Here is a 14,005-nt window from a genome sequence, read left to right on the forward strand (position 1 = left end):
CATAAAATCTAACCATCCATCATAATAATCCAAGAACATAGTGAAGGTAAATGCCAATCACGAAAACTCCAGCCACGGTGACCACGGAACGGATCTCAATGGTAAGAGTAAAAGCACTACCACCCGACCGTGTGGAACCTAAATGGTCCACTCCCACCGCGCTGAGGAGATAGTCTCAAGTCCCAAATAGGATAACAAAACCTATAATCATAAATACTCTCTAAGTCCAGGAAATCCTATAAGTATGCTAACTCAAGGGTTCCTAAAAAGATCGACATCTAAATCTCAGAGGTACCACAAGACACGTAGGAAACCTAATATGCAAGTGGGAAAGTGTCATCGCAAAAGTCATGTAGAAGTTACCCGAGCAATCCCTTAGGAATCCCGGGTCCCTACTGATCCTACGGCCACTAGTATCCTCTCGTACTGACGAGGCATACTATGGAATGCAAGGTCGTAACCAAGCGTCCTCTCTACCCCATCCTAGTCTGTACTAGCACTCATGGCATGGGAGAGAACATACAATTATCTTGTTAGGTTCATTTTCTCTCATTTAGTGTAAATGTTTTCACTTATTAAAAACGACTTACAATGGGTTTCTCAAGGCAGCCTCTTAGGGCTCTGACCCCCATTGCAAGCCACTTCCCGACTCTACACATAGATAACCTACCCTAGCTCATGAACTCGTAATCAAAGAATCATAATAAAACCATCTCAGTCCTATATGAGCAACTGAAAATATCATAAAAAAGATAATCCACAAAATATATCAGTTCTTCATGAGCAACAGATAACATCAAATAGTAATCATGTAATCACGACAGTTCTCTATCAGCAACTGAAGGCATCAATAATAAGTCACAAAAATCCAATGGTTCTCTAATGCAACCAAAAAGTAATACAAGTATAACTGATCGAGACTCAGAAATGGTTATCAAATATAACTGATCGAGACTCAAAAATGGTTAAGTTAGGTATTCTCAAATACATACACCTCAGCTTCACACAAGGAAACTGGAAAGCAATAACAAACAGTAAACACAATCATGTCATAGAGCACTTCATCACATTACCATGGTCAGGTTAAGAAAGATCGAGACCAAATCATCAAGACATCACATTCACAACCCCGAGCCTCTGGTAACAACCTGAACTGGTCAACGCTAAACCAACCCCAAAACATTCAAAGTACAAAGACAACATCAAAGTCTCAGAGATTGGATCTGAAAGTATATTATTTAAGTTAAGGTAAGGTTTGTGTTTTAGTTTAATGTCGAAATCAAGTAACAAAGTTTTCACAACTACCCTTTTTCGAATAACCCATTTCTATAATAACTTTCATTAAATCAATATCCAAATTTATAATTTAGTCAAATAACATTCATTATTAATTAACTTAATTAAACTAATTTTAATTAAATTAATCAATATTCATTAGATCTAATTACTTATTTTAATCCCGCTAATAATTGTTAATTTATTAATATTTAAGCAAAATTATTAATAAATTAAAATTTACAACTATATCTATGCAATTAATATTTATTTATTAAATATTTAAAAAGTTTAATCTATTATAAAAGTTGAATATATTATAATTTTATTATTTAAAATTTTTAAATAAATAAAATTCGTTTTTAATAATTTTTAAAAAAAATTATAAAAAAATAAAAAAAACGAATACAAAGTTCACCCACGTTTATAGCCCGTCGGCTTTGGCCGCAGGCCTGCGGTCGCAGGGCCTGCGGCGACAGGTACTCTGTACCTGCCGTCGCAGTACCTGCGACGTAGGTACTGTCAGCCTGCCGACAGTGGGGGGCGGGTACGGGGTGATTCCCTCCCCCCCCCACTTTATATTATATATATATATTTTTTATATATTTTATTTTATTTTAATACAAATAAAATAAGTTTTTATTTTAAAAAATTAATTTTGTTTAATTTTTAATAAAAACAATTTCTTCCAATGGGTAAATATGTAATATATAAATATATATATATTTATATATATATATATATTTATCTAGAACTTTTCAATTCATTAAAACAAAACCCTTATTAAATTAGATCTTAATTTCTAAATCAAGAAAACAATGGTTCTAATTAATTCATCTAGTCTCCATGGATACATAAATTATTGATGAATAATTAATAAATTCACAATATTGAAAGCTTAAAACTTTCATCACAGAGAATTCAGATCTACAAAGCCCAGACACGAAGAAGGCAGGAAGGGATAATTGCATATTTAATGGATAAAAAACACAAGACCCTACCTGATCCTGATGCTATTATGCAATCTCCAGGAACTGTATGCGAATTCGCTCCTCTCAATAACCTTCCCCTTCAAGACTTTCTTCGTATCAGCCTTCTGAAATTTGCTTCCAAAAATTGTCTCCCCAAAAATTCCCGTCCAAATTTCTCTCCCTCAAAAATGAACCCCCAAAGTTGTGATAAGAAAATTCTCCTCAATTCGGGGCACTAATTGTGCGTTTACCCGAGAAGACTCTTTGCACAACTCAGTTAACTCCAATTTAACTTTTATTATCTTTTCTAATCCTTTTGCTTTCATGCACATTAAGTTGAATTATTAAATAACTTTATTTAAAATTTCACTTGACTTCAATTCTCAATTAATTTATTACTTTAAATCTTATGTGCACTTTTAAGAAATTAAAATAACATTATTAATTTTTATAATTTAATCTTTTAATTTAATTCTTATATTTAACTCATGTTTAGATCATGCGATCTAGAATTCTTAATAAATTAATATCTTTCAACTTTTTAATTTATTTTAGAATTTAATTGATAACATATTTAATTAATTTAAATAACAATAGTATTTAGCATTTATTTAAAATGAACTCCAAATATATTATTATTAAATTAAATAAATATTATCCTGTTCTAAATATATCTTGAACTTTTAATTTCCAACTTTAATTCTTTTATTTAATTAATTAATTAATTAATTAAATATAAAGATATCATAATAATTCCTTAATAAATTAAATCATTAATTAGTCTTTTTAATTAGACTTAATTAATAGAAAAATACACCAAGGACTCATAAAGCAACATACGAAAACCCATCATAGAAAAATACATACCAAATCAAACAAAAGGGTTATAATCACGAAATTACATCATTTGATGCATTCGAAGGGCACTTAACTCAGATACTTGTCCTAATTATCAATTAGGACAATTGGCTAAAGGGTTTAGGATTTGGACTTAAGAGTTTATCTCCCCTCTCTTACCATTGAGACAGTGCGATAAGGTACGCTCATCCTGACAATTCAGGAAAGTCGATACCCGATACCTGCAACCTGCATAAAATCCACGCATGTACAAACACAATATTCTAAGCTAAATAGGCAATGGCAGGAAGTGGTGCATCGTGTAGATCCCGACTAGCAGGTGACTACGACTCCCTTCCTTAACCATATCAGAAACACCATACATAAATAAAACAGCATGCACACCATACACATGCAGTATGGGGTAAGTATCCATAAGAAACACATGGAATAATGAACCATCTAACTAATCATCATCGATAACTAAAACCATTGAATAATCATCATACATGCATGAAATATAGAGTACCAAGTAATCTCATCATATAATAAACTGAGTGTAAACATCCTCTGATAATCTCTAAAATAATGATACTACTCATCAAACATAACTTGGCCTAAAAGAGTTTGGCAATCATATCATAAATGTAGCTCGAAAAATGTAAACTAGGGGCAGGCACTACATCCACCCCCCCTAGACTTAGGCTTACTCCTAGAAGCCTATAAAAAAATAGGGATATAAATCCCGTAATCTAGATGCATCCTCCCATGTAGCTGAAGAGTCATCAGTAGGGTCCCATTGGACCCTTACCTGCTCTATGGTTCGACCCCTGAGGGTCAACTCTCGCTGCTCCAGAATACGTATTGGCTCCAAAGCCAGGTGCCCGTCCTCTATCTGTAATGCATTCCAATCAAGAATATGTACAACATCAGGAATATACTGTCTAAGTACTGAAACATGGAAAACATCGTGAAATCGAGCAAGGCTGGGTGGTAAAGCAAGACGATAGGCAACTGGACCAATCCTCTCAAGAATATCGAATGGTCCCACAAAGCGAGGTGCTAGCTTCGAGCCCTTTCCATAATGGATCAGACTCTTCCACGGACGCACTCTCAAGAAAACCTTCTCTCCCACAACAAACTACTTATCTGACCTATGAGCATCAGCATACTTCTTCTGCCTATCCTGTGCCGTTGTCAAGTGCTCTCGGATACGCACCACCTGTTGCTCCATGTCACGAAGCATCTCTGGGCCCAACAGGATGCGATCCTCAAGGCTATCCCAAATCAAAGGTGTACGGCAAGGGTGTCCATATAAGGCTTGGAAAGGTGCCATGCCAATAGAACTGTGATACCCGTTGTTGTAAGCAAACTCCACTAGGTAGAGATAGTCCTCCCAATGAGTCTGCCTATCCATCACGTACATCCTCAACATATCTTCGAGAACCTGATTCACTCTCTCTGTCTGCCCATCTGTCTCTGGGTGATATGATGAACTGAAATTCAACTGTGCTCCAAGATCATGCTGTAGTGATGTCCAAAATGCGGAAGTGAAAACATGATCCCTATCCGAAATGATCTTTCGGGGAATACCATGTAGTCTCACAATATCACGCATGAAGACATTTGCTACTGAAGCTGCAGTGTAGGAAGACCTGATTGGTGCAAAATGTGCCACCTTGGTCAACCGGTCAACGGTGACCATGATAGCATCATGACGACGAAGAGTCATAGGTAATCCTACTATGAAATCCATAGAGATGATGTCCCACTTCCATGAAGGAACGAGATTCAGTTGCAAAAGTCCTGCCAGATGCTGGTGTTCTGCCTTGACTCTCTGACACTCAAGACATCTAGCCACAAAATCAGCAATGTCGCGCTTCATCCCGGACCAATAGAATAAATGTCGCAAATATGCATGCATCTTCTTGACACCTGGATGTGCCGAGTAAGGTGCACGATGGGCCTCTGGTAGGATCAATATGCGAAGCTCATCTAGTAGCGGCACATAGATCCTTCCTGAAAGTCTCAAAAGGCCATCTGACTCTAGGACATAGCCTAAAAACTTACCCTCCAAGGGTCTCCCTGAATTGATCTCACTGCACACCTCCAGATACCATGAATCAGTGGGGAGTGCCTGAAGTATCTGACATCTCAAATCGACACTAAGAGTCATAGATGATATCACATGTTTCCTGCGACTCAAAGCATTAGCTACGACATTCTCCTTCCCCTGGATATACTTCACCTCAAAGTCATACTCGCACAAAAACTCCATCCAACGCCTTTGCCTAGCATTCAGATTAGGCTGCGTGAATATGTACTGAAGACTATGATGATCGCTATGTAGTTCAAATCTGTGTCCCAACAAGAAATGTCTCCATCTCACTAAGGCATGAACTACTGCTGCTAACTCAAGGTCATGTGTAGGATAATTCAACTCATGATCCTTGAGTTTGCGTGACTCATATGCAATCACTCGACCATTCTGCATTAGAACTGCTCGAATACCCTCGAGGGAAGCATCTGTACACACCATGAACTCACCTTCTAGATCAGGTACTGCTAAGATCGGTGCACTGGTCAGAAGCTCTTTGAGTTTCTGAAATGCTTCTACACACTTTTCTGTCCAAAGAAACTTCTTTCCTTTCCTCTGAAGGGAGGTAATAGGGTGTGCTATTCTGGAGAAGTTTTGAACAAATTTGCGATAATACCCAGCTAGACCCATGAAACTACGAATCTCCGACACAGTAGTGGGTGCAGGCCAATCTACTATTGCTTGGATCTTCGCAGGGTCTACAGAGATACCTTCGCCTGAAATAACGTGTCCCAAATACTGTATCTCTGATTGAAAGAAATCACACTTTGCCGCATTGGCATAAAGTTGATTATCTCTCAAGCACCGCAAAACTAAACTCAAATGTTCCTCATGTTCCTTTTGGGACTTAGAATATATCAGAATATCATCGAGGAACACAAGAACAAATCTATCAAGATAGGAACAGAACACCCCATTCATTAAGCACATGAAAACTGATGGAGCGTTCGTCAACCCAAAGGGTACCACTGTGAACTCATAATGCCCATAGCGAGTTCGGAAGGCGGTCTTATGAATATCAGCCTCCTTGATGTGAAGTTGATGGTATCCTGACTTAAGATCAATCTTAGAGAACACTGTAGCTCCCTTGATCTGATCAAATAAATCATCAATCCTTGGTAAAGGATACCTGTTCTTTATTGTCACCTTATTCAGCTATCTGTAATCAATGCAAAGGCGCAAAGAACCATCCTTCTTCTTCACAAAGAGCACTGGAGCTCCCCATGGTGATACACTAGGTCGAATACTACCCTTGGCCAAAAGTTCCTCTAACTGCAAACGCAACTCACTTAGCTCTTGAGTGGTCATACGGTAAGGAGCTCTAGAGATAGGTTCCGCTCCTGGAGTGAGCTCAATGCTAAAATCAATGTCTCTCTTCGGAGGCATGCCTGGAATCTCACTCGGAAAGACATCAACATACTCCTGTAAAATAGGGTGATCTAGGGTCTTCCTCGTAGATTCTTCCTCATCAAGCTCATTTACCGTAACGGCAAATACCTGACACCCCTTACGAAAGCTTCGCTTAAGTTGCATAGCAGAGATCATCCGTAGGGATATAGGTCTCGGTATCCCCACAATCTCAACATCCTTCCCTTGGTCATCCTGACACATAATGGTCTTCTTTCTGCAGTCAATACTAGCCCTATGAGAGCCAAGCCAATCCATACCTAAGACCACATCGTAGGAGCCAAGAGGAATAACTCGAAAATCGATTGAAGTCTCAAACCCTCCTATGCTAAGTCCACACTTATGAACCACCGAATCTATGGAAACTTTAGCACCTGAGGCTAGTTCCACTTGCCAACCATGATCTTGCTTAACCGACTCCAGCTTACACTTATCAACTAGAGATGGAGAAATGAAAGAATCTTTAGCACCTGAATCAAATAATACAGAGAGAGGTGTACCTTGAATAGCTCCTGTAGTCTCAACTACTGTCCCCTGATGGTCTACCTGACGGTGATCCACCGCTGCAAATACTCTATGAGATCCACCTATATTTTTGACTGTAGGCTCAGATGCCGCTGGCCTGGGTCCTGAATACTGAGATGCTCACTGTGGGCAGTATGCTGTAATATGACCAATCTGTCCACACGAATAACATCCCGTGCCTCTGCCAGATCCTCTCCCTATAGGTGGTGCATTCGACCGCTGGTGGCTACCCCTGCTAGCAAAAGACTGGTTGCTCTGTGCAGGCCGAGATTGCTGATTCTGTCTATTACGTTGAGCATTGCGATTGATCCTAGAGTTGGATCCACCGCCACCACTCTGTGCCTGAGGGTAAAATCCCTTATGCTGCTAAGGCTGCTGCTGAGAATGCTGCTGAGAATACTGATTCCTCCTAGGGAAGGGAGGCTTCCTGATTCCACCAGAATTGTGGTTGCCCTTAGATCCTGCTATAGTAGGCGCTCCCACAAATCCTCCTTGCCCAAAGTTGACACTCTGCTCTACTAGGATAGCTCGATGTACCGCATCCTTGAGGGTCTTAGGCTCAAATACCTTAACACCCCCAATAAAACGGTTGTTCAAGCCTCGAATGAAATGTTGTGCCAACTGTGCTGGGTTGTCACTGAATCTCGAAAAAGGCATGAGCTCATAGAACTTGCGCTCATACTCTACAACGGTCATAGTGAACTGTCTCAGGTTATGGAACTCATCTGCTCTATGCTGCTTCCATTCCTCTGGTAGGAATCGCTCATGAAAACTCTCCAAGAAAATCTCCCAAGTGACACTACCCATGTCAATGCCCAACTTCTTCTCCTCAATAGTCCACCAGGTGGCTCCAAATAACTCTAGATTGGTAATGGCAAACCTCGCTTTGACATTACTGTCAAAGTCCTGCATAGCAAAAATCTTGTCAAGGGCAATAAGCCACTGCTCAGCTACATACCCAGAACCTTGCCCATTAAAGGGCGTGATCTTGGACCTCTGAAGATCCTTCATCTGAGAAGATACTATGAATCTATGTCGATCCCTCTGAGGACTCCTAGATCTGCATCTATGCTCATGTCCAACCTGGTGTGCTCTATCCTGCTCAAGAATAGGAGGTAAGCGATCAATAAGGGTTCGCATCATTTGCCTCAGATCAACCTCCTCAGAGTCGGCATGTCCCTCATCGTGGTTCTCTTCCTGATGCTCACTGACATGCTCTTCCCTATTCTCTTCCTGAATGGGGCTCTCATGGATAGACTCATGAACACTAACATCTCTGCCTCGTCCACGACCTCTGCCACGGCCAAGGCTACGATCCCTAACGGAAGATCTCGTCCCAGATACCATCCTACAATAATATCCAAGACACAAGATGCTAAAAATAACCATGAAACATACTACTGAAATACATAGATAAAAGACACATGTTTTGCAAACAAGATATTTTCAGTTTTCAGTTTACCTATAATTTCAGTTTAAGTGTAATTTCAGTTTTGAAGTTTTGAGTGTTAAAGTATGAATAAAATAGGTAACTAATAGTTTATATATTGTTTCAGTTCAACTAGCTTCAAGTTTTAGTTTAAGGTTTGCATTTTTATTCAACTAGTTAACACTAGTGGCGTTCCAATATACCCAGAGTTCCCAATGTAGAAACTTGGGCTCTGATACCAGATGTAACGCCCCGCCAAGGGATCCAAAAGAATTAACCTAAAGTTTCACTAAGTTTGCTAAACATTTTTAAAAAAAATAAAAAAAATAAGAAAGTATGACATACACATCAAACAAATTGTAGCGGAAGCAATAACATGTAATCATCGACAAACATACATTGCAAGTTACATTTCTTAAAGATCCCAAGACGTTGAGTCACGTTTAAATTTAATTAATTCTAAGTCTAACAACTAACACATACATATAAAAGAATAATCAGAAACTCCAATGTCCATAATATACATTTGTTCCGAATGCTCCTCGGCAAATTAATTCGGAATGCTCCTTCATCCACTGTACATGTCACAGGGTATGAAAGGCTTAAAAGAATATACATATGTAAAGATCAAGATACAACATCCTCAAATCCATGATACAAAGTACAGTAAAAATATATGAAACTATTCACCATACATGATACATCCATACATCCATAATGATAACACATCTATCATAAAATCTAACCATCCATCATAATAATCCAAGAACATAGTGAAGGTAAATGCCAATCACGAAAACTTCAGCCACGGTGACCACGGAACGGATCTCAATGGTAAGAGTAAAAGCACTACCACCCGACCGCGTGGAACCTAAATGGTCCACTCCCACCGCGCTGAGGAGATAGTCTCAAGTCCCAAATAGGATAACAAAACCTATAATCATAAATACTCTCTAAGTCCAGGAAATCCTATAAGTATGCTAACTCAAGGGTTCCTAAAAAGATCGACATCTAAATCTCAGAGGTACCACAAGACATGTAGGAAACCTAATATGCAAGCAGGAAAGTGTCATCGCAAAAGTCATGTAGAAGTTACCCGAGCAATCCCTTAGGAATCCCGGGTCCCTACTGATCTTGCGGCCACTAGTATCCTCTCGTACTGACGAGGCATACTATGGAATGCAAGGTCATAACCAAGCGTCCTCTCTACCCCATCCTAGTCTGTACAAGCACTCATGGCATGGGAGAGAACATACAATTATCTTGTTAGGTTCATTTTCTCTCATTTAGTGTAAATGTTTTCACTTATTAAAAACGACTTACAATGGGTTTCTCAAGGCAGCCTCTTAGGGCTCTGACCCCCATTGCAAGCCACTTCCCGACTCTACACATAGATAACCTACCCTAGCTCATGAACTCGTAATCAAAGAATCATAATAAAACCATCTCAGTCCTATATGAGCAACTGAAAATATCATAAAAAAGATAATCCACAAAATATATCAGTTCTTCATGAGCAACAGATAACATCAAATAGTAATCATGTAATCACGACAGTTCTCTATCAGCAACTGAAGGCATCAATAATAAGTCACAAAAATCCAATGGTTCTCTAATGCAACCAGAAAGTAATACAAGTATAACTGATCGAGACTCAGAAATGGTTATCAAATATAACTGATCGAGACTCAAAAATGGTTAAGTTAGGTATTCTCAAATACATACACCTCAGCTTCACACAAGGAAACTGGAAAGCAATAACAAACAGTAAACACAATCATGTCATAGAGCACTTCATCACATTACCATGGTCAGGTTAAGAAAGATCGAGACCAAATCATCAAGACATCACATTCACAACCCCGAGCCTCTGGTAACAACCTGAACTGGTCAACGCTAAACCAACCCCAAAACATTCAAAGTACAAAGACAACATCAAAGTCTCAGAGATTGGATCTGAAAGTATATTATTTAAGTTAAGGTAAGGTTTGTGTTTTAGTTTAATGTCGAAATCAAGTAACAAAGTTTTCACAACTACCCTTTTTCGAATAACCCATTTCTATAATAACTTTCATTAAATCAATATCCAAATTTATAATTTAGTCAAATAACATTCATTATTAATTAACTTAATTAAACTAATTTTAATTAAATTAATCAATATTCATTAGATCTAATTACTTATTTTAATCCCACTAATAATTGTTAATTTATTAATATTTAAGCAAAATTATTAATAAATTAAAATTTACAACTATATCTATGCAATTAATATTTATTTATTAAATATTTAAAAAGTTTAATCTATTATAAAAATTGAATATATTATAATTTTATTATTTAAAATTTTTAAATAAATAAAATTCGTTTTTAATAATTTTTAAAAAAAATTATAAAAAAATAAAAAAAACAAATACAAAGTTCACCCACGTTTATAGCCCGTCGGCTTTGGCCGCAGGCCTGCGGTCGCAGGGCCTGTGGCGGCAGGTACTCTGTACCTGCCGTCGCAGTACCTGCGACGCAGGTACTGTCGGCCTGCCGACAGTGGGGGGCGGGTACGGGGTGATTCCCTCCCCCCCACTTTATATTATATATATATATTTTTTATATATTTTATTTTATTTTAATACAAATAAAATAAGTTTTTATTTTAAAAAATTAATTTTGTTTAATTTTTAATAAAAACAATTTCTTCCAATGGGTAAATATGTAATATATAAATATATATATATTTATATATATATATATATTTTAATTTATTTATCTAGAACTTTTCAATTCATTAAAACAAAACCCTTATTAAATTAGATCTTAATTTCTAAATCAAGAAAACAATGGTTCTAATTAATTCATCCAGTCTCCATGGATACAGAAATTATTGACGAATAATTAATAAATTCACAATATTGAAAGCTTAAAACTTTCATCACAGAGAATTCAGATCTACAAAGCCCAGACACGAAGAAGGCAGGAAGGGATAATTGCATATTTAATGGATAAAAAACACAAGACCCTACTTGATCCTGATGCTATTATGCAATCTCCAGGAACTGTATGCGAATTCGCTCCTCTCAATAACCTTCCCCTTCAAGACTTTCTTCGTATCAGCCTTCTGAAATTTGCTTCCAAAAATTGTCTCCCCAAAAATTCCCGTCCAAATTTCTCTCCCTCAAAAATGAACCCTCAAAGTTGTGATAAGCAAATTCTCCTCAATTCGGGGCACTAATTGTGCGTTTACCCGAGAAGACTCTTTGCACAACTCAGTTAACTCCAATTTAACTTTTATTATCTTTTCTAATCCTTTTGCATTCAACTTTCATGCACATTAAGTTGAATTATTAAATAACTTTATTTAAAATTTCACTTGACTTCAATTCTCAATTAATTTATTACTTTAAATCTTATGTGCACTTTTAAGAAATTAAAATAACATTATTAATTTTTATAATTTAATCTTTTAATTTAATTCTTATATTTAACTCATGTTTAGATCATGCGATCTAGAATTCTTAATAAATTAATATCTTTCAACTTTTTAATTTATTTTAGAATTTAATTGATAACATATTTAATTAATTTAAATAACAATAGTATTTAGCATTTATTTAAAATGAACTCCAAATATATTATTATTAAATTAAATAAATATTATCCAGTTCTAAATATATCTTGAACTTTTAATTTCCAACTTTAATTCTTTTATTTAATTAATTAATTAATTAATTAAATATAAAGATATCATAATAATTCCTTAATAAATTAAATCATTAATTAGTCTTTTTAATTAGACTTAATTAATAGAAAAATACACCAAGGACTCATAAAGCAACATACGAAAACCCATCATAGAAAAATACATACCAAATCAAACAAAAGGGTTATAATCACGAAATTACATCATTTGATGCATTCGGAGGGCACTTAACTCAGATACTTGTCCTAATTATCAATTAGGACAATTGGCTAAAGGGTTTAGGATTTGGACTTAAGAGTTTATCTCCCCTCTCTTACCATTGAGACAGTGCGATAAGGTACGCTCATCCTGACAATTCAGGGAAGTCGATACCCGGTACCTGCAACCTGCATAAAATCCACGCATGTACAAACACAATATTCTAAGCTAAACAGGCAATGGCAGGAAGTGGTGCATCGTGTAGATTCCGACTAGCAGGTGACTACGACTCCCTTCCTTAACCATATCAGAAACACCATACATAAATAAAATAGCACGCACACCATACACATGCAGTATCGGGTAAGTATCCATAAGAAACACATGGAATAATGAACCATCTAACTAATCATCATCGATAACTAAAACCATTGAATAATCATCATACATGCACGAAATATAGAGTACCAAGTAATCTCATCATATAATAAACTGAGTGTAAACATCCTCTGATAATCTCTAAAATAATGATACTACTCATCAAACATAACTTGGCCTAAAAGAGTTTGGCAATCATATCATAAATGTAGCTCGAAAAATGTAAACTAGGGGCAGGCACTACAAGCTCACTGCCTTAACATGCAATTATACAATTCAATTCTTCACAAGAATAGATATACATACAATACTTTCTATTTGTTGTACTTCACACTTGTTCTGTTCACACATTAGAATTCACATCACATAAGGCTCACAAATATTTCAAGCTCTTTGTACAATAGTTCACATCACATAACACTTGATCGTCTATCATAGACAACACACTTATCTTCGCAAGATAAGATCTTTAATTATACCTTGCATAATTACATAACTTTTCTCAGTCGGCCTTCGTATGTTTACACACTTGACATAATATAAAATAGCTTATGGAAAAATATCCACATAGTTGGCTCATCATAACTTAGTAATTATTTCGTAATCAAAATAACTCCTAAGATCGTAGAATCCAATTCTCTGACATGTTCTCTATTCTGCACTGTTAAATACCCGCACTGGTATTTTGATCATAACTCACACTGTATTGTCTATACACATATGCACACTGGCACATGTCATCATGATACTATCATGAAGCTTTCCTCAATTATGCATAAGCTAACTCTCAATGAGTTGTCTGTACACTAAACATCTGTTCTCTGTGCTGCTGTAAACAATCCAGCACTTAGACAATTTTCTAACTCTAAATGCATAAATGAAATGTTGAATATATGTTGCCATAAATGAAAACCATCAAGACATCTATCTGACCATATTGCCAACACATAATCCTTGAATGGATTCTCTATTGTGTTTACTATTATATTGGTTTTGTCTATTTGCATAGTATTAGTAGAAATTGTCTTTAGTGGAGTGGTGGCTACCTCTCACATCATTGTATCTTTTCCAACTTTTGTTGCTAATACTAGTGGTGTTTCCTATTTTTCCACTATAGGAATTTCTCCCCCTATCTACTTGCTTTCCTTCTCTTTGTTGGGTTCCATAGAAATCATAGCTTTCACAATATCTTC

The sequence above is a fragment of the Cupressus sempervirens genome, chromosome 7 (genome assembly GCF_028749045.1).
Source record: "Cupressus sempervirens isolate cs-2001-9-10 chromosome 7, ASM2874904v1, whole genome shotgun sequence".
Classification (NCBI taxonomy): domain Eukaryota; kingdom Viridiplantae; phylum Streptophyta; class Pinopsida; order Cupressales; family Cupressaceae; genus Cupressus; species Cupressus sempervirens.